We start from the raw sequence: 22870 nt of genomic DNA, 5'->3' as shown, positions 1-22870 counted from the left end.
TTAGTGGAAAGGTCGAAGCGGTGGCCGATGACGGACGTAGACGGATACGTGGAGCGAGGACGCTACTGCCGAGGGAAGGAGCGAAGGAGGACCCGGTGTGGAAGGGCCGCCATGAGAAGGGGGGGGGGGGGGGCAGTAGAACAATGGACAATGGGGACCTGGCGTTAGGGAGAACAGAGGGAACTGGGAAGGGGCGGGGAATTTGTTTTGTAACTTTGTAAGTGCCCTTTATGGGCGACTATTTACATACCTTGGTATGGTACGCAAGCAAAGAATATCACTGCGACTTGTCACATGTGACAATAAAGTATTCAATTCAATTCCTGCGTGGTCGTCCCCTTCCCTCCTCAGATGCTGCTGCTCCCACAGTTCTCCAGCAGAATTCATTGCCACAGGCGGCTGTGGAGGCCAAGTCAATGGATATTTTTCAGGCAGGGTTTGACAGATTCCTGATTAGTGAGGGTGTCAGGGAGCGAAGGCAGAAGAAGAATGGGGTTGAGAGGGAGAGATACATCAGCCATGGCCAAATTCTGCTCCTGGAACTTATGAAACTATCAAATAAAAACTGCCTGCATCTGAAACCTCAAAAGTTACCTACTTTCATAAGGTTTTAGTTCCTTGATGATACACGCTATACAAAGCAGACTATCAGTATAAGTTTCATTTTAAAGTATTAATACTTGTTTGCCCATTTTTAAATGATGCAACCAATCCCCACTCCTGTGGTCACACAGAGCTCATACCAAGAGCTGCAATATTGTTGCTGTCTCACAGTGGTCATGCCGAGCAAAACTTTCTACTTTCTACCCACTGTTTCTGAGACGATGCCGGGGTCTCGCAAACCTTCTGTCTCGCTGGTGTTTGGCCGCGTCTTAGAAAAGGGGAGGGTGGAGATGAGGGAGTGAGCGAGACCCCGGCTGCCGCCCAGACTCGGGGCTGGCGAGTGGTTCGCTGTCTGGACGTCCCGCAGAGAGCGGCAAAGCAAAGACACAAAGAAACACGGGGGGGGGAATAGTTGCATCGAAACTTCAGCAGCAAATACGTTCAACTTCCCGGTAACATTTGACCAGTTTAATGAAGTGAAATAGAGCTCCTCTCCCTTCCACCGTTTAAATGAGGCAACCCCACCCCTGGGTCTGTCTGTCCTGAAAGCCCCCACCCCCCCCCCCCCGCCGCTCGCTCTCCCCCCCCCTGCCCTCCCGACCCTTGCCCCCTCATATCCCCACCCCTCAACCTCTCCTCCTCCCTCTCCCAGACCCTACCCTCTCCCCCCCCCCTCCCCAAACCACCTCTCAACCTCTCCCCTACAACATCCTCTCTCCTACCCCTCTGCCAGACACCTCCTCACCTCCCAACTTTTACCTCAATTCCCCCTTCCCCCCACCCCGTAGCCCTACCTCCCCCCCCCACCCCGTCCCGTGCCCCCCGGGCTGGAAGAGTCCGTGTCCCGGTGCCTGGGCCACGCTGCGCTCCCTATAACGGGGCCGATCTCCGGCTCCAGCTCTAACTCCCGGGCAACTCGCGGCAAGTTTTGTTACCTGTGGGGGCGGCCGCTCATCGTGGGGAGGGGTTCAGCCCACACGGCAGACAGACAGCCGGCCGGGCTCGCCAGCCCGCTGCTCTTCCCTGTCCGAACAGTGCTGGGCGTGGACTTCCCCAGCGTCCCGCTCACACACTGCCCTGCCCTGCTTGCCCGGCGCCTGGGGCTGGGGCTGGGACTGGGGGCTGGAGCAGGGATAGGGACTGGGGCTGGAGCTTGGGGCTGGGGCTGGGACAGGGACTGGGGCAGGGGCAGGGGCAGGGGCAGGGACTGGGACAGGGACTGGGGCTGGGACAGGGACTGGGGCTGGGACAGGGTCTGGGACAGTTCTGCAGTGGGCAGCGGCCGGAGGAACGCTAACAAAGCCGCATTGTACTCTCGCTGACACTTTCCACCCCCATCGTTCACACAGGGGGAGAACTGCACTCGAAGCCTTTGCCAATTACACACTGCTGGTGAATATCACAATGCGCCCCAAAACATAGAAACATATGTGCAGGCACACAAAAATGCTGGAGAAACTCAGCGGGTGCAGCAGCATCTATGGAGCGAAGGAAATAGGTGACGTTTCGGGCCGAAACCCTTCTTCAGACTGGCCCGAAACGTCACCTATTTCCTTCGCTCCGTAGATGCTGCTGCACCCGCTGAGTTTCTCCAGCATTTTTGTGTACCTTCGATTTTCCAGCATCTGCAGTTCCTTCTTGAACATATGTGCAGGAGTAGGCCATTCGGCCCTTCGAGCCAGCACCGCCATTCAATATGATCACGGCTGATCATTTAAAACCAGTACCTCGTGCCTGCTTTTTCCCCACATCCCTTAATTCCTTTAGCACTAAGAGCTAAATCTAACTCTCTCTTGAAAATATCCAATTAATTGCCCCCCACCCCGCCTGCTGTGGCAGAGAATTCCACCGATTCAAACCTTTTAAAAGTAAATACGTTTTTCCTCATCTCAGTCCTAAATGGCCTATCCCTTATTCTTAAACTGTGACCCCTGGTTCTGGACTGCTCAACATGGGGAACATTTGTCCTGCATCTAGCCTGCCCAATTTAAGAATTTTCTTCTCATCCTTCTAAATTCCAGTGAGAACAAGTCAGGCTGGTTTGGGACGGTGCCGGTTCGATCCTGACTATAGGGAGGTTGCACGAAAGGTCACTGGGTCATAGGGCTCGACGCACGGAGCCGCTAAATCCAACTGGAAGACATCCGGCACTTCCGGTATATGTTATTAATGCTAGAAACGCGTACTTTCCTACCTGTTAAAAACCGCCAAAACGTTGAATATTTGCGCTGAACCAAATTGTGGGAGTCGGGGTAAGTGTGAGAGACATGTACCCAACTTTAGAATTCCAAACGTGAAGCGAAATGAAGGTATAGAGAAGTGAGAACTGAAGGGACTACAGCAGCTAAAATGCTTGGTAAACATTGAAAATATTGGGAATTATCACGTTTGCTCACTGCATTTCATCAACAGTAAGGCATTATTTGTGTTTTTTCTTGATTCCTTTGGTATCTAAAAATCCTCAGAAGTGATAAATCTGGCTGTAAATTTTTCTTTAGATGCGTTTTCATTTTGTATGTAAAAACCCACGAGAACCATGGGCGATTAAAAAACATTACAGCCAGATTTATTACTTCTGAAACTTTCTATAGGGAGGTTTCACGGCAGTCGGGTCACGACCCATGACCCGTACTGTTGCTAGGCTACTCCAAATGGATTACACGCGATGTACTGCAGGTAGGCACTTACCATTGTTTCCAGTGTAGCGGGCCCGTAAAAACCCGCTGAAATGGTCAATTTTTGCGCTGTAAATAATTATGGAAATCTGGATAAGCGTGTGAGACATTTAGCATACTTCAGAATTCCAAAAGTGCGGAGAAATGACGGTAGATGAATACGAGAGCTGAAGGGACAACAACAGTCAGAGTGCTTGGCGAACATTGGCCGTTTGCTCACTGCATTTCATCAACAGTAAGGCATTATTTGTGTTTTTTCTTGATTCCTTTGGCATCTAAAAAGTTTCAGAAGTGATAAATCTGGCTGTAATTTTTTTAAATCGCTCATGGTTCTCGTGGGTTTTTACATACAAAATGAAAATGCATCTGAAGAAACATTTACAGCCAGATTTATCACTTGAGAATTTTTAGATACCAAAGGAATCAAGAAAAAACACAAATAATGCCTTACTTTATGAAATGCAGTGAGCAAACGCGATAATTCCCAATATTTTCAATGTTTACCAAGCACTTTAGCTGCTGTAGTCCCTTCAGTTCTCGCTTCTCTATACCTTCATTTCGCTTCACGTTTGGAATTCTAAAATTGGGTACATGTCTCTCACACTTACCCCGACTCCCACAATTTTTTTCAGCGCAAAAATTCAAAGTTTTGGCGTTTTTTAACAGGTAGGAACGTACACGTTTCTAGCATTAATAACATGTACCGGAAGTGACGGATGTCTTCCAGTTGGATTTAGCGGCTCCGTGCGCCTCTAATTCCTAGGAAGGCTGAGGCATATCCCCAACAACGCTCACCAACATCCATTAAAAGGCAATAAAACAATAATAAGCTTCCTTTCTGTACAGTGTGGACGTTTGATCCAAGATCAAACTGACTTGAGAAATGGCTGGACTTTCCTCACTCAACTGGACAGTGATATGGCATTCCTTCTCTCCAGAGATACTGCCCGTCCCAATTAGTTACTCCAGCATTTCGGGTCTTCCAGTGTTATGGTAAGGGTCATCTTTTGCCATGTGGCTTCCAGCTCCATTTCCAGGTCTCCCAGTTTGGACCCAAGCAGGATCTCTGGTACTTACACTTCATCCACCGCTTGCCACAACAGCTCTCTTGCTGTGCACTGCGTTCTCCACTCTCCGCCTTGCGCCCACAACTTCTGGCCCTTGCCTGATCTCTCCTGCAGCTTTGAGCCTCACTCACCCAGATCTACAATGGACTTCACCTTCACTTTATCCTCCACTGGATCCATACCTGCAATTAATACTACTGGCCTAACAATTCATGCCCCTTCTCTCCTCGTCTCAGAAACCTTCGTCTTCTTTTCATCTCTGGCATTTGTCCACCCGTCTGCAAATCAACTCCCCTCACCTGTATCCACCTATCACTTGCCTGGCTTTCTCCCACACCCACCTCACTTCCAGCTTCCTCCCTCCTACTTCGATCAGTCTAAAAAAGCATTCCGCCCATCAATCTGAAGAAGGGTCTCGACCCGAAACGTCACATATTTCTTTGCTCCATAGATGCTGCCTCACCAGCTGAGTTTCTCCAGCATTTTTGCCTATCTTCGATTTTTCCAGCATCTGCAGTTCTTAACATCAGTCTGAAGAAGGGTCTCGACCCGAAACATCACCTATTCCTTCGCTCCATAGATGCTGCCTCACCCGCTGAGTTTCTCCAGCATTTTTGTCTACCTTCGAATTTTCCCACATCTGCAGTTCTTTCTTAAACATCCCGACCTGAAATGTCATTTATCCATGTTCTCTAGAGATGCTGTCTGACCCGTTGAGTTACTTTATTTTTAATGCTACCGCATTCCTTTGACAGATCCCAAATTTCTCAGCAAGTCTCGGACTACCACGTTTGATAGCTGGCCTTTGCCAGTGAGATCTACGTAGATATCTTCAAACTTCTCTCCTCACACCAGCAGGTCTAGGCGTAGACCGAGCACTTGCTCTCTGTTCACCAGGGCCAGCTGAAGCTCCTAGTCGCAATTCAATTCCCCTTCTCAATCCCACCTATGTCCTTGTCCTCCTGCATTGCCAGAGTGAGGACACATGCAAAATGGTGGAACAGCATCTCATATTCTGCTTGGGTAGCCCACAACATAAAGACATAAACATTGACTTCTTCAATTTCAGGTAGACTCCCTCCCCTTCTCTCCTCAACTACCCAGGTCCTCCCATGCACACATGGTTTTCCATTCCACCTCCCCCACCATCACCCAGTTGCTTTCCCCTCCCTGCACTACCTCTCTCTGCTCACCACCCACCCACACTGGGTTCCCAGTTTCCTGACTCTCCTGCAGTTCTCATCTACCTATCAATCCCTCCATGATCTATTAATTAATTTCTTACAGGAAAAATCAGGGTTGTAAACACAATAATAAATAAACAAACAAAAAAAGTTAAAGTAATCAAAAACCCAATATAGTGCAAAACAACACAAAGCCCAAAGTTCCTGGTATTTAGGCTAATTTAGTAATACAGCGTGGAAACAGGTCTTTCAGCCCACCGAGTCTGTGCCGACCAATGATCCCCATACACTAACATCATCCTACACACTAGGAACAATTTACAATTCTCACAGCAGCCAATTAACCTACAAACCTGTATGACCTTGGAATGTGGAAGGAAACAAAATGCTCCTGGAGAAAACCCATGCGATCACGGGGAAAACGTACAAACTCCATACAGACAGCACCCATAGTCAGGATCGAACCAGGGTCTCCGGCGCCGTAAGACAAACTCTACGGCTGTGCCACCGTGATACCCAAAGCAGTGGGCAGACCGCCCAATATCACCAAGGCAGTTCGTAGTGTAGTTAGAATTCATAGAGTTCGTATAGGACCTATACATCAGAAGGTGCAGATCCAGAGCCAGCGACATTATGGGGGACCCCTTCCACCCCAGCAACGGACTGTTCCAGATGCTACAGGCAGGCAAACGCCTCCGCTGTCATGCTGTGAAACCAGAGAGGATGAGACAGAGCTTCTTCCCACAGGCCATCAGGACGGTATACTCTTATCTCACCAGGGACTAATTTACTGTACTAATTTACTGTAGTGTGTCTTTCGTAAAAAAATATTTTCTAACATGTAAATACTGATTCTGTTCTATTCTGTTCTGTAGTTTTTTGCACAATCCGCAGGCATTGCTACTTTCATTTCACTGCACACCTTGTATGTGTATATGACAAATAAAGTTGACTTGACTAGTCAATAGCCTGATTTGCTCCATAACTGATCTTTAGCCACCCTATCCAACATTCAACATTTACAGGCTAGTCTGCATTCCCTTCTGCTCCATTATGTCCCTTCTTAGAACTCACCTTTTAGATCAATCTTTTATCAAGGTTGTAATACCTTCTCCTTCGGCTCGGCGTTCGATAATGATTGTCCCTCTTTTGTGAATCACCTTTTTACCACAAATATAAAGTCTTTTTTTAGTACATCCCAGTGTATCTTTATGGAAAATCCCAAGATCTCTGCAGACAGTGAAATACATTTTGAAGTGTAGTTACCGCTGTAATATAGGAAGCCCTGCAGCCAACTTGCTCCCAATGGGATAATGACCAGGTAATCTAAAATTATCTCCATCCAAGAATACAAATTGGGCATTGGGAATAGCTCCCCTGCTAATCTGTCTTTTAGTCTCTGAGGGCACATGAATCTACAATCTTCTGAGTTAAAGCTGAAGTGCAGTACGTCATAGAACATTACAGCATAGGAACAGGCCATTCGGCCCACAATGTCTGTGCCAAGACCAACCAACTCTTATCGGCCTGCACATAATCCATATCCCTCCACTCCCTGCACATCCATGTGCCTATCCAAAACCTCTTCACCCCCACTATCGTATCTGCCTTCACCACCACCCCTGGCAATGCGTTCCCGACACCCTCTAATGCAAAAAAAAAAAATGTGCCACGCACAAGTCCTTTAAACTTTGCCCCTCTAATCTCAAGGCTTTTCTGGTAACCATCTGGTAAGGCAACACCTAAGAGAATGGAATGGAGTTATCATTTTGTTAACTTTTCAACAGCTGTGCAAATACTGGAGATGTGAGAGGTTTAAGGAGGAAAGCAAGGAAAGGTAGGATGGTGAGGGGAGAACAAACAACATTGAAAATGCAGAATTTGGATTGTGATATGGTAAGAGGAAGAGAAACCAAAATTGGATCTGGGGAGGATGTGAAGACCAACATGGAATCTATATCAGTGATTGGTGTTTGAACAAAAGAGACCAATGGCTGGAATCTGTGATTGTTGAACCAATTCTTGGATTCCAGAAAGATGCAATTGACTAAGATGCTATTGATTTTTGAACTTGCACTTATTAGCTTCACTTAAACAATGCAGGAATCCAAGCCCAAAGTGGGACTAGGACAGAGTATTAAAATTATAATTAAAACCACATAATTGGAAACTCATGGCCAGGCCTGGTAATTCACCAGTGATGTTGTGCAAAACTGCGTTGGTCTCCCTATTGTACAGAGGAATGCATCACAGTTAACAAATAAACTAGATAGGAATACAAGGAAACTAGTCTGACTTAGAGGGTTTGAGACCCAGGAGAGGAGGAGGAGGTAAGGCAGAGGTTTACTTGCACCTCCTCCAACCGCATTTGCTGTATCCGCTGTTGCAGGTGTGGACTCCTATATTTCGGCGAGACCAAGCGCAGGCTCGGCAATCGTTTCGCTGAACACCTTCGCTCAGTCCGCCTCGGCATAATGATCTCCCGGTTGCCAAACACTTTGACTCCCCGTCCCATTCTCACACTGACCTTTCTGTCCTGAGCCTCCTCCACTGTCAGGGTGAGGCCAAATGCAAATTGGAGGAACAGCACCTAATATTTCGCTTGGACAGCTTACAACCCAGCAGTATGAATATTGATTTCTCTAACTTCAAGTAACCCTTGCATTGACTCTCTCTCCATCACCTCCCCCACCCTAGTCACCGTACTAGTTTCACTGTCCTGTTGAGTTTCACTGTATCACTCTTATCACCTTCCCCACAGCCACAGCCAACAATAGACCATTGTGTGCTCCACCTTTCCTTGATCATCGTTGCTGGCTTTGACTTGTTCTTTTGCATACTTTTCATTCATTTGTTCTATATACCTTTCAATATCTCTTGTTTCCCTCTCCCCTGACTCTCAGTCTGTGGAAGGGTCTCCACCCAAAACATCGCCTATTCCCTTTCTTCAGAGATGCTACCTGAGTTACATCAGCTTTTTGTGTCTATCTTAGGAGGTAAAGGGAGCCACTTGCCTGGAAAAGTGTCATGGAAAGATGAGGGTCTTTGTGGGGGGGGAGAGGTGACACCCGACTGCTGAGAGGGAAGGAAGGAGATGTTGACCTGATGTTGGAGATGGCTGAGGATTATTCAAGATAGTAAAAGGTGGAAGACATTTGCAGGCTCTGAAAGGGAGCGCAGAAGAATAAGAAATGGAAAGGTTTAGGAGCGGCCCAGTGGCACAGCCGTAGAGTTGCTGCCTTACAGCGCCAGAGATCCAGGTTCGATCCTGCCTACGGGTGCTCTCTGTACCAAGTTTGCACATTCTCCCCGTGACCGTGTGGGTTTTCACCGGGTGCTCCGGTTTCCTCCCACACCCCAAAGAAGTACAGATTTGTAAATTAATCAGCTTTGATAATATTCTAAATTATCCCCAGTGTGTAGGATAGTGATAATGAATGGGGATCGCTGGTCGGCACGGACCTGGTGGGACGAAGGGACTTTTTCCACTCTATCTCTAAAGTCATGGTTTAGAAATGACAATGATAGGGGACATAATCTATTATGGCGAGTGTGAATCTTAGATTGAAGATGCGTTTAAAACAGTTGGCAAACCACAGATGTAACCAGGGAAACATTGGGAAAATGAAATAGAATCCTGAAAGAAGCTTGGGAAGAAATATAATCAAGACGGCTATGGACGTCTGTGGCTTTTTATTCCCAGAAACTTAGAGAGATATTTCAAGGCTGGGAAATTTCTACATCTATTTGCTCACAGGTTGTGGACAATGTTGGAAATGCCGCCAGTTATCACTGGCCTGACCCAAGAAGGCAGTTAAGAGCCAATCACATCCATGAGTCTGGGTAAAGATGGTGGATTTAGAATCAGAGTCAAAGAGTCATACATCACAGAAACAGACCCCTCGACCCAACTCATTGATGCCGACCATGAATGCCCCATTTAAGCTGGTCCAAATTTACCTGCATTTGGCCCACATAATTCTAAATCTTTCCTATCCAAGAACCTGTCCAAATCCTTTTCAAATATTATTATTGTACCTGCCTCAACTACATCCTCTGGCAGCTCATTCCATATACCCACCACACTCTGTGTACCCACTGTAATGTAACATTCCAACTTCTACACTTAACTCCATGGCTGAGAAAGGCAATGTGCCAAAAGCCTTCTTCACCACTTTATCAACCTGCAACGCCACTTTCAGGGAACTGTGGATCTGTACTCCTAGATCGCTCTGCTCTACAACACTCCCCATGGCTCCACCATTGATTGTGATGGGCTTGCCTTGGTTTGACTTCTAAGTTTCTATTTATTTGCTTGAAGGAAATTAATTGAGTCATGTTGGTGATGCAACAATTCAGTAGTTTCATGGTTATATGTACTGAAACTATATATATTTTTATTTTGATCTTACATGTATTTGAGTTTTTGAATTGAAATTCTCCAGTTGTCATAGTGGATTCAAAACTCGCATTTCTGGATCAATGTTCCAGCACTTTTCTATTTCATATTCTGGTTACAAAATTGGTTTCATGGAAGGAAGCAGAGGGTGGTGGTACTAGATTGCTTCCACCACCACCACTGGAGACCTGTGACTAATGGTGTGTCTCGGGGATTGGTGCTGGGCCCATTGCTGTTTGTAATGTTTGTAAAATAGTTTATATTAACGATTTAGTTAAGAATATGTAAGGCACGATTAGTAAGTTTGGAGATGACACTAAAGTAGGTGGTATGTTAGTCAGTGAAAATGGTTATCAAAAATTACAGTAGCATCTTGATCAGCTGGGCAAGTCAGCTGAAGATTGTTTGTGATCATTTATTTTTGTCTTCTTGGTGCAAATGAACATTGCTGAATGATCGTAAATAACTCCAGATTATCCATTGCCTTAATACTTCACCCAAAGCCAAAGCATCTGAAGGATTCTACCAGCATGCGATTGCAGAAGCTATTTGAAAATCTTTCTTTATACAAGTCCTTAACTCTCTGAAAATGGTAACACAAGGAGATTGAGTAGTAAAGAGGCCATATGGCATGCTAGACTTCATCAGTCGGGGTATTGTGGCTAAGAGTCAGGATGCTATGATGCATCTTTATAGGACTTTGGGTCGGCGTAAGAACTTAGAATATTGCGTGCATTTCTGTTCACCCCATTACAGGAAAGACGTGGAGGCTTTGGAGAGGATGCAGAGATTTATCAGAATGAGTCCTGGATGAGTGTGTTTATGCTTCAGGGAGAGGTTGGACAGACTTGGTTTGTTTTCTTTGGAACACCGGAGGTTGAGAGGAAACCTAATAGAACATGATATAAAATTATGATAGGATGAACACTCAGAATCTTTATCCCAGGATGGAAATATCAAATCCTAGAGAGCACAGCCTTAAGGTGAAAGGGGAAAGGTTTACAGGAGATGTGTGGGCAAGTTTTTTTTAAACGCAGAGGGCAAAGGGCACACGACAGATCGGCAAAGTCCATATACATTGCGTATTCAAGGTGCCTTTTGTCATTGCATATGTGACTAATCACTTAATGGGCGGCACGATGGCGCAGCAGAAGAGCAGCTGCCTTACAGCACCAGAGACTCAAGTTCGATCCTGACTATGGGTGCTGTCCGTACGGAATTTGTATGTTTTCCAGTTGACCAACGTAGGTTTTCTCCAGATGCTCCGGTTTCTTCCCACATTCCAAAGACGTACAGGTTTGCAGGAATAACTGGCTTTGGTAAAATCTAGTTTAGTTTAGTTTACTGTCACGTGTACCGAGGTACAGTGAAACGCTTTTATAATGTGTAAAAATTGTAAAATTCTCCCTAGTGTTAGTGTGCAGGGATCGCTGGTCAGCGCGAACTCGGTGGGTCAAAGGGTCTGTTTCCGAGCTGTATCTCTGAATTAAAGTATACTAAACCACCGGCGTCGGTTGTAGCTTGCCACAGAAGCGATTTTGTCCTTTGTTCTCCATGACAGCTGCATGACTGACCAAATTACTCCACTTCACTTGATGAGCCGCAGTCTCATTCGACTGTTTCCCAACCACATGACATCTTTTCAAAGCATCCACCTTATTGGGCCCTTTCTATAGCCACAGGGACTTCTTACAATATTGCACACATGCCAAATTGCTCACTCAGTGAAAACCCATAACAGATGAACAGGCTCGACCCTGACCTTCAGGAAAGATGCATTATTCCAAACTGTACACCTAGCTTCGTATTATCACTCACCAAATCCTTCCTGACCAGTGGCAGCAGCACTACCTTGCATTTATGTGGCGCTCTCGATCCTTAAGAACTTCACAAAATAGCATTGACAAAATTTAGCAGAATGACATATCACGGTGTACAATCCAAAGCTCTGCTGAGGAATGAAAGATACAAAGTGCTGGAGTAACTCAACGGGTCAGACAGCATCCCTGGAGAACATGGATAGGTGACGTTTCTGGTCGGGACACTTTTTCAGACTGAGGGGGAAGAAAGCTGGAAGAGAGGTGGGGACAGGATAAAGCTAAGGAAACAGTTTGAAAAAGCACCAGAAGGGAAGAAAGAGCAAAAGCAGTTGTGGGAGGAAATTCTATGACTTGCAGTATTGAAAGCCAAAAGGTCAGGTGCTAGTGGTAGTGATTAAATTTTGAGGTGATTGAAGGGATATGACTAAACTAATGCAGATATCTTGGGAAGAATGTAGGAGAGGAGGAGGATAGGGAGAGATCAGGAAACATAATGTGTGAATTTTATAAAGGCTTTACTTAAAGTCTGAAGAAGGGTCTCGACCCAAAACGTCACCCATTCCTTCTCTCCAGAGATGCAGCCTGTCCCGCTGAGTTACTTCAGCATTTTGTGTCTCTCTTTTCTTAGCCAAGATTTGTAGGAAGGAATTATAGCAAAGATAGACACAAATGCTGGTAACTCAGCAGGTCAGGCAGCATCTCTGGAGAAAAGGAGTAGTTGACGTTTTGGGTTGGAACCCTTTTTCCTGACTGAAAGATAGAGAAGGCCAGAATAAACCTGGGCTGGGAACAGATGTCCTCAGTTAGGGTGCAGTCCTACAATGGGCCAATTTGGACTCCATCCACCCTGAGATCATCTGTTCCCAGCCCTGTTTTGTTCTGGCCTTTTACATCTTTCAGTTAGGAAAAAGGGTTCCGACCCAAAACGTCACTCCTTCCTTTCCCCCAGGGATGCTGCCTAACCCGCTGAGTTACTCCAGCATTTTGTATCTACCTAGTTTACTTAGCCAGGCGCCAATGTAGACCAAAAGGGGAAGTACAACGGGATCTGGGGGTCCTTGTACATCAGTCTATGAAAGTAAGCATGCAGATACAGCAGGCAGTGAAAAAAGCGAATGGCATGTTGGCCTTTATAACAAGAGGAATCGAATATAGGAGCAAAGAGGTCCTTCTGCAGTTGTACAGAGCCCTAGTGAGACCACACCTGGAGTATTGTGTGCAGTTTTGGTCCCCTAATTTGAGGAAGGACATTCTTGCTATTGAAGGAGTGCATCGTTGGTTTACAAGGTTAATTCCCGAGATGGCGGGACTGTCATATGCTGAGTGAATGGAGCAGCTGGGCTTGTACACTCTGGAGTTTAGAAGGATGAGAGGGTATCTCATTGAAAAATATAAGATTGTTAAGGGTTTGGACACGCTAGAGGCAGGAAACATGTTCCCGATGTTGGGGTCGTCCAGAACCAGGGGCCACAGTTTAAGAATAAGGAGTAAGGCATTTAGAACTGAGGCGAGGAAACACTTTTTCTCACAGAGAGTGGTGAGTCTGTGGAATTCTCTACCTCAGAGGGCAGTGGAGGCTGGTTCTCTGGATGCTTTCAAGAGAGAGCTTGTTCAAGGTTCACCATGTTAATTCCTGGGATGGCGGGACTGGCATATGATGAAATAATAGGTCGACTGTGCTTGTTTTCACTGGAATTCAGAAGGATGATAGGGGATCTTATAGAAACATATAAAAGGATTGGATAGCCTAGATGCAGGAAAAATGTTCCCGATGTCTGGGGTGTCCAGAACAAGGTGTCACAGTTTAAGAATAAGGGGGGGGGGGGGGCATTTAGGACTGAGATGAGGAAAAAACTCTTCACCCAGAGAGTTGTGAATCTGTGGAATTCTCTGCCACAGTAGGCAGTGGAGGCCAATTCACTTGATGCTTTCAAGAGAGAGTTAGATTTAGCTCCCAGGGCTAAAGGAATTAAGGGATATGGGGGAAAAGCAGGAACGGGGTACTGATTTTAGATGATCAACCATGAATGGCCTTCTCCTGCACCTATTTTTCTATCTGTGGAGAAAAGGAGTAGGAGAAGTTTTGGGTTGAGATCAGCCATGATCACATTGAATGGCGGTGCTGGCTTGAGGGGCTGAATGGCCTACTCCTGCACCTATTGTCTATTGTCTATAACATGCAAAGGTGCAATGAGTGAGCAGAATTTAGCACATGTTAGGATGAGGCCGCAAATCAGATTGAGGGCAACCACATGTCTACAGAGAGCAGAATGAGGATGGACAGTCAGCAGTGCATTAGGTAACAAATGCATGCAGGCAGGTTTCACTAGAGCTGGGCCAAGATTTCAGTTGAGCAGGCTAGGACTGTATTCCTTGGAGCGCAGGAGGATGGGGTATGAGCTTATAGAGGTGTACAATATCATGAGAGGAATTGTTCGGGTAAATGCACAGAATCTCTTGCCCAGAGTAGAGGAATCGAGAACCAGAGGACATAAGTTTAAGGTGAGGGGGAAGATTTAAGGGTGTCCCACTTTCACGACCTAATTCACGACCTTTTTTACTCGTGGACATTTTTCATCATGCTAGAAAAATGCCCCGACCTACTTGATGCCACGAGTACCTACAACTAGCATCACGGCCTGCTACGACCTCGTGACGACTATGCTGTGAGTACGAGTCAAGGGAAAACTCGGCAGAGGTCGTGAATTAGGTAGTGAAAGTGGGACAGGCCCTTTAATAGGAACCTGAGGGGCAACTTTTTTTTTACACACAAAGAGTGGTGGGTGCATGGTATGAGCTGCCGGAGGAGGTAGGTTCTATTGCAACGATTAAGAAACATTTAAACAGGTACATAGATAGGATAGATTTTGAGGGATAGAGGCTAAATGCAGGTAGGAGGGACTAGCGTAGATGGGACATGTTGGGCAGTATGGGCAAGTTGGGCCGATGGGCCTGTTTCCATGCTGTATGATTCTATCTGGACAAGGCTCTGTAAAACTGGGAAGTTCAACATATCCATGTTTGGATCCCTGCTTAGAGCAGAAGTCCTTGCAACAGGAGCATAATGTTGATAATCCAGCTTGCTCACGTTTTGGTGATACAGGATTACTAGATTTTCCAGACTAATGGATGTTATTACAGTTAGTTTGGAGGGCATTGCTTTAAGGCGAAAGGTGCAAAGTTCAAAAGGAGATGTTCGGGGCAAGTTTCTTTTTAAACGCAGAGGGTAGTGAGTGCCGGGGTGGTGGTTGAAGCAGATACAACAGTGGTGTTCAAGGACATTTGAATAGGCACATGGATATACAGGGAACGGAAGGATATGGGTTGTGTGCAGGTAGATATGTGATGGTCTTTCATATATTTTGTATAGCATTCGGCACAGACATTGTGGGCCGAAGGGCCTGTTCTTGTGCCGTGCTGTTCTATATAACATCCCAACACATCTTTAATTTATTCCTTTTTTACATATTACACAGCATGATAGTAAAAGGTCCAGCAAATCCAGTGTACTGCATTTAATGTTCACAATGTTACTTCCTCTAACGTTGGATAAATCACACAAAGATAGTTGCACTTTGTCTGTGCGATCATGTCTCAGCTCCCTGATGCTTGCCATGTTTATTCTCCATCTCACTCCAATCTGACTCACTACATTATAGAGAGCCCCAGTGCAAGCTCCAGGAACAACTTCTCATCTTACGTCTGTGTATGTTGCAGTCTGCAGATATCAATATTACGTTACACAAGAGAAGACACATAGTGCTGGAGTTACTCAGCGGGACAGACAGCATCTCTGGAGAGAAGGAATGGGTGACGTTTCGCATCGAGACCTTTCTTCGGACCAGGAGAACATGGACAGGCAATGTATTTGGGTCCAACCATCTGCCCATCAAATAACCCTTTATACATCTTGAATTAAGCCCCCGTCCCACTTTCACAACCTAATTGGCGACCTCTGCCGAGTTTGCCCTTGACTCATACTCGAAGCATGGTCGCCACGAGGTCGTAGGAGGTCTTCGTAACTCTTCCTCTTGCTCGTGAGTGGTCTCTGCGTACTCATGGCCTCAAGTAGGTTGCGGCATTTTTTCCAGCCTGATAAAAAATGTCCACGAGTAAAAAAAAAGGATGCCATGGAAAAAATTGATACTTTTTACTTGTAGGTAGGTCGTAGATAGGTTGTAGTGTAGTAGGTCGTGATGGTAGTCGTAGATAGTCGTAGGTCGGTAACTGGCCCGAGAAAAAAAATGTAAACATCATTTTATCATGTGATCATTTGCCACTCGTAGCTAGTCGTAGTTGGTCTTAGGTGTGGAAGACTGAGGTCGAGGGGGGTCGTAGGAGGTCATAGACATAGTTGTAGGAGGTCTTTTATTTTGGCGAGTCAACACGACCTTGACATTTTTTTCAACTCATCTAGGATCTTCTAAACTCGTGGATTAGCTCGTCCAAGTGGGACAGGACCTTTACACAACCTGTTTTCTCAGCCAGTATCGGAACTACCCAGTTCTGCTCTTAGTCATCTATCTATGACATTGGCTCAGCTTTTCTCTCCATTATAATAATAATAATAATAACTTTATTTATAAAGCACTTTAAACAACTGCAGTTGCCACAAAGTGCTGTACATGAGAACTCATGGACAAAAAGCTATTACAAACCATTAAAAACCGTAAAACGAAGGACTATAAAAAACACACTAAAAATTAAAAGACATTAAAAGCACTAAGAACAGGAGCAATGCCTCAGCCAGTGTCGAAAGCCAAAGAATAAAAATGTGTTTTTAGGGAGGATTTGAAGATGGACAGTGAGGGGGCCTGTCTGATGTGCAACGGCAAGGTGTTCCAGAGTGCCGGAGCAGCAACAGAAAAGGCTCTATCCCCTCTGAGCTTCCGCTTAGACCTTGGTACCATTAATATAGGCTGACTTGCTGGACATATCCCACAGATCTGCATTTTATGCTTCATTGTTAACCTATTGACTGGAGAACCTCTACAATTATCTCCATGGCAACCCAGGCCTTACCCTGTCACCAAAGTCCCTTCTGTCCGAACCCTTCCTTCCCCACAACTTAAAAACGTAAGCGTTTCTCTCTTTCCTTGTTCTGACCCAAGGGCCTTTGACATGAAACATTATCTATGCTTCTATCTCCACAACTGCTGTCTGTTCTGTCAAGTGTTTTTCCATTAATATTTCAAATTTCCAATATCTACATTTTTAAATTATTTTCAGTAACACCAACAATCAGCATTTCAAAATGCAGAACTGCAGCAAGATTAATAAGATCTGAATATGGCCATTAATTGGAAAAATGACACTAATTTCCAAAAACAATTATAAACAGTAAATGTTTTACCAGAAGCCTTTCTGCAAAACATTTCAACTGTGTTATAAAAAAAAGTGCAAGTGACTACAAATTATGTAATGAAAATTGACAGCATTGAACATTTCTCTGTAGTATAATATTTTTAATTGGTGTTTTATACAAGGGAGATGGAATGGTATCAAATCTCACACATGGAACAAAACTTTACATGATTAGTGTAGTGTTCCCAACTTTAAGAGTTCCAGATTTTATCCTGTTTATGAGGTAATTTATTAATACTTAAATGTGTAGGAGGAAAGAAGCAGTGAATATACGGCAACAGATACAGAGTGCTCTGCTCACTAATAAATCCCTGTACCTTAATTAGCAAACTTATCTTTCTTCCCCCACTTCACTTTAATACATTCTTCTCTGATTGTAAAGTGATCACTTCTAGGCGTATCAAATCACAGTGCAAGCCAAAAGCCTCTTCACTCTTAGAAAAACTAGTACAAATCTGGCCAAATTATATTTGTTGATTCACCTACTGGTAGATATGAGATCAGTTACAGTTAATCCACAAATCATCATGTGCGGCACAATGGCGCAGTGGTAGAATTTCTGCCTCACAGCGCCAGAGACCCGGGTTCGATCCTGACCACGGGTACTGTCTGTGTGGAGTTTGTACATTCTCCCCATGACCTGCGTGGGTTTTCTCCAGGCGTTCTGGTTTCCTCCCATACTCCAAAGACGCACAGGTTTGCAGGTTAATTTACTTGCAAAAATTGTAAATTGTCCACAGTGTGTAGGATAGTGCTAGTGTGTGCGGTGATCGGTGGGCCGAAGGGCCTGTATCTGCGCCATATCTCTGAACTAAACTAGCAAAGGAAATTTAAGGAACAACTGGAACATGATATTACAAAGTGATGTTTAAGTGCATACAGTCCAAGTATATAGTTAATAGCTTTGTGAAAACAATGAACGAGACTTGTATGCTCAATTAGACAAAGATTTTTAAATATTTATCCATTGCTTCATTGCTAACGAAAGTAATGGCAGGCAAAGGCAAAGGGTGAGCAGTCCAGCTTTCAGTATCAGTAGAAACACTGATGATATCTGATGTGGGTGTATTGGAGCCAAGGAGAAATTAAGTCGTGCTCATAGTACAAGCTGTGGGATAAAAATTACTCTTTCCCTTCCAAGATAAGGAGGAGGGTCTGGAAAGCATCTGCTCTCTTACAGTCAGCATGTTTAACAACGATCTAACCATTTGTGCCAAAATAAATTTTCAAAAGCTATACAGTAAACTATTTACAACTAGATTAAATCCTCACAGACAAATACAAATATGGAAGGTCATTTTGCCCTTCCTGGCTCATCCATCCAGACAAACCTTCTGTCCGTGCTCCTAAAACATCCTACTGCCTCAATGATATGGGGTTTTTTAGCCTTCAGAACTCCATTGGGAAGTTCATTCTGAAAGCTGATCGCAGCACAAGGAACTTGTGTCAGTTTAAAAGTATCTGAATGTCATAACCGAGTTCAAAGCAAAGCTATAGACTAGTCTTTTCCAAACCATTCATCTATTATACTGAACCATAATTAACTGCTTTTAAAATTCAGAAGTTCACATTTCTCCATTTGAACAAAGGGGAACTTATTTTTAGGTCTGAGCTGTTCAAATGGGCAGCCAGGACATAACATACAAGCTGATCCAGCCAAGCCCATTCCTTCTATCCAAAGATGCTGCCTGTCCCGCTGAGTTACTCCAGCATTTTGTGTCTATCTTTGGTGTAAACCAGCATCTGCAGTTCCTTCCTACACAAGATATACATGTGCCTTTTCATAGAGTCTGGTCTGCGAAACGCCACCTATCAGTGTTCTCCTGAGATGCTGCCTGACCCACTGAGAACAGGTGCTCAATGAAGACCTTGCTAAACTGGACGAGTACTGCAAAACCTGGCGCCTAAAACCAAGCCCAGCAAAAACGGTCTCCAGTGTGTTCCACCTCCATAATGCAGAAGCCACAAGAGAACCAAACATCTATCTGAGCAGGACCAAACTGAAGTATGCCCCCACTCCAACCTACCTCGGAGTGACCCTTGACAGGACCCTATCCTTCAAGGAACATCTCAAAAGAACAGCAGCTAAGGTGAAGTCCAGAAACAATCTCCTCAGTAAGCTTGCTGGCTCAAAGTGGGGGGCAGCAGCCCCCACACTGCGCATTTCAGCACTAGCCCTTGCATTTTCTTCAGCCGAATATTGTGCCCCTGTTTGGTCCAGGTCATCCCACACACACCATGTGGACACCCAATTGAACACTATATGAGGATCATCACAGGAACAATCCGCTCAACACCACTCCCCTGGCTCCCTGTCCTATCCAACATAGCCCCTCTACACATCCGGCGAGTAGTCCTCACTCAAAGGATGCTCCAAAAGACCAAAAACTCCCCTCACCTGCCAATTCACATGGACATCTTCAACCCACCCACTGCTCGACTTCCATCTAGACGACCAATTTGGAAGAACCCACCACCAGCTGATTTCACCATCCAATCAGCTTGGAAAAAGGAATGGGAGTCCAAGGACGTCCCAAATAAACATCTGGTGTCAGACCCCACCCTACCGGTCCCTGGCACCAATCTCCCAAGGCAGCAGTGGACGACGCTGAATAGATTCAGGACTGGACATGGCCCCTGCTTGGCCAGCCTTCACAAATGGGGCAGCAGCCCAACCCCATGGTGTGCTTGTGGAGAGCAGTAAACAATGCAACACATCATTGAAGCATGCCCTCAACAAAGACTCAAAGGAGGACTTGTCACCCTTCATACAGCAGATCAAGAGGCAACTGCTTGGCTAAAGGACTTTGCATTCGCTAAATAAAATAAATACCCACTGAGTTACACCAGTATTTTTTTTAAAACCAGCATCTGCACATGGCGCACAGGCCAGACGACTCGCTGCGTGCTGGTCCCAGATGTGGATCTGCAATCACTCATTACATTCGCTCCACTCTTTCAAACTTCCATTCCAACAGCAGCATTTCTCACTTTAACTATGCTATTCCCTTTATCCTGTATCTGTACATTGTGGATGGCTCGATTGTAATCATTATAGTCTTTCCGCTGATTGGCCAGCATGCAACAAAAAGCTTTTCACTGTACCTCGGTACACGTGAGGATAAATTCATAAGTTCTAGGAACAGAATTATGCCATTCGGCCCATCAAGTCTACTACGCCATACAATTATCTATCCAATCTATATTTCCCTCTCAACTCCATTCTCCTGCCTTTGCCCCATAACCCCAGACACCCTTACTAATCACGAATCTCCTTAAAATTATCATTGACTTAATCTCCACAGGCATGTGTGTATACAGATGATCTTGTGGTCTTTAGTCCATCTAGCGCTGGTCTCCAGCAGCTCCTTACTATATGTTCTGTGTATGGTGTGGAACATGATATTAAATATAATGCTTGTAAGAGTGCTGTTATGATCTGTAGAACCAAAGAGGATAAATGTCTAAAATTTCCTGATTTTAAATTGTCTGACAATAATCTTAGTGTCTGTAATAAGGTAAAATATCTAGGGCATATTATTACAGAACAAATGACAGATGATGAGGATATTTATAGGCAACGACGCATGCTGTATTACAGGCGAATATTCTCTTGCGTAAATTTGGTGCATGTGCAGATGTGGTGAAGATGTCGCTATTTAGAGCATACTGCACACCACTCTACACTGCGCACCTGTGGTCGAACTATGGAAAGACAAATTTGCAGAGACTAAAGGTGGCATATAACGATGCCATGAGAACACTGCTAAGGAAACCTAGATGGTGTAGTGCCAGTAATATGTTTGTGGCTGCAGGAGTCAGTACTTTAGAAGCTATCCTAAGAAATCACATGTATAAATTCATTTGCAGGATAAATGACTCTAAAAATGTAATTATTGTGGCCTTGTCAAACATAAGGGTTAGCTCTACACGCTACGAATCCCAGTTGTGGAGACACTGGTATCGTTGCCTGGTTGTGGGACATTGATCATTCTTTTAATCTGGATTTTTAATTTATGTATTGTGGGATTTATTTGTTTTTTTTAATGTAATTTATGATGCTTTTATGTGATATACTAAGATTTTATATGTACTTTATGATATTTTTTTAATATGCAATGCATTTTTTAATGTAATGTTGCCCCTTGTCTGGACCTCGAGTCCGTAATAAAGTTTATCATTATTATTATTATTTACACCAATCAATTTTAGTCATGTCTACCGAGATACAGTGAAAAGCTTTTGTGTGGGTGCTACCCAGTAAAAAAAAGACTATAAATGATTACGATCGAACCATCCACAGTGTACAGATCAAGGATAAAGGGTACAACATTTAGTGCAAAGATATAACATTGATGTCCAATTAAAGAAAGTTCAAATGTCTCCAATGAGGTAGATGGCTCAGGGCCAAAATAGAGAAGGGGAACAACATATATTTGACAATACAACTTAGTCTGCTTACAGAAACTATAAAGCAGTCTGCCTTCTGATAATCTGATTGATGTGTTATTATTTAGTTACATTAAATATACAATGTTCTAGACTGGAAACAAATGCATTTATATTTCTAAGAACATTCCATCTATTGGTGAAATAGGGAGCTATGGGGGGGGGTCAACTCTGGTTAATGTTGATGCATTGCATTCCTACTGGCGGCACGGTGGCACAGCGGTAGAGTTGTTGCTTTACAGAGCTTTCAGTGCCAGAGACCCGGGTTCTATCCCGACTACGGGTGCTGTCTGTACGGAGTTTGTACGTTCTCCGCGTGGCCGTGTGGGTTTTCTCTGAGTTCTTTGATTTCCTCCCACACTCCAAATATGTACGGGTTTGTAGGTTAATTGGCTTGGGTTTGTATACTTGGTATAAGTGCAAAATTGTCCTTAGTGTGTGTAGGCCTGTGTTAATGTGCGAGGATCGCTGGTCGGTGCGGACTCAATGGGCCGAAGGGCCTGTCTCCGCGCTGTAACTCTAAACTAAACTACCACTGGAGAGAGGGATAATCACAGCATCAAAGGCTCCAACAAGAACTTGCTTCTGCTTTTGTTCAAATTGCAAGCATTTTTAGTTTTTCCAGTGGAAAAGATAGAAGCTTTTATCAATTTCAGTTTGTGTTTTGTAAATTTGTGTTTCTACAGGATGGAAAATTTGAGAAAGCTTCAACTTCATGCGGCGCAGCGGCGCAGCGGTACAGTTGCTGCCTTACAGCGCTTTCAGCGCCAACGACCCGGGTTTGATCCTGACTACGGGTGCTGTCTGTACATAATTTGTACGTTCTCCCCGTGGCCTACGTGGATTTTCTCCGAGGTATTCGGGTTACGCCCACACTCCAAAGACATATGTTTTTGAGGGTTAATTGGCTTGGTATAAACGTAAAATTCTCCCTAGTTTTTGTAGTGTTAATGTGCGGGGACCACCAGTCGGTGTGGACTCGGTGGGCCGAAGGTCCTGTTTCCGCACTGTATCTCCAAAACTAAAACCAAAATTATTGACGCTACTAAGCCGTGGACACAACTAAACTGGAAATGCTGCTTTTGGAAAAAAAAACATAATGTGCTGGAGTAACTCAGCGGGTCAGGCAGTATCTCTGGGGGACATGAATGGCCATGTTTTGGGTCGGGACCCTTCTTTAGACTTATTGTTGTAGGGGGGAGAAAGCTGGAAGAGAGGTGGGGGGGCGAAGCCAGACAAAGCCTGGCCAGTGATAGGTGGATACAAGCGATGGGGTTTTCATTGGCAGGTGGTTAGACAAAGGCCAGTG

The 22870-nt window shown here is 44.8% G+C and overlaps 1 protein-coding gene across 5 annotated transcripts in view; it reads right to left on the bottom strand.

The window, feature by feature from the left end:
• Positions 1 to 22870, bottom strand: part of gjc1 (gap junction protein gamma 1) — a 95843-nt gene that overhangs the window by 25340 nt on the left and 47633 nt on the right. For 2 of the 5 annotated variants that reach the window (XR_004414346.1, XM_033035386.1), the window contains exon 1: positions 1539 to 1718. The exons of 1 other annotated variant lie outside the window; for it this stretch is intronic. The gene's annotated coding sequence lies outside the window, so the exon portion shown is untranslated. Of the gene's footprint in view, positions 1 to 772; positions 1105 to 1538; positions 1719 to 4937; positions 4965 to 22870 lie in introns of those variants that run through there. 2 more of the 5 variants (XM_033035389.1, XM_033035388.1) reach the window with 2 other exon arrangements.

This window comes from Amblyraja radiata, chromosome 16, assembly GCF_010909765.2.
Source record: "Amblyraja radiata isolate CabotCenter1 chromosome 16, sAmbRad1.1.pri, whole genome shotgun sequence".
NCBI lineage: Eukaryota > Metazoa > Chordata > Chondrichthyes > Rajiformes > Rajidae > Amblyraja > Amblyraja radiata.
Note: the sequence above shows the minus strand (reverse complement) of the source record. Positions and strands in the feature narration are given on the sequence as shown.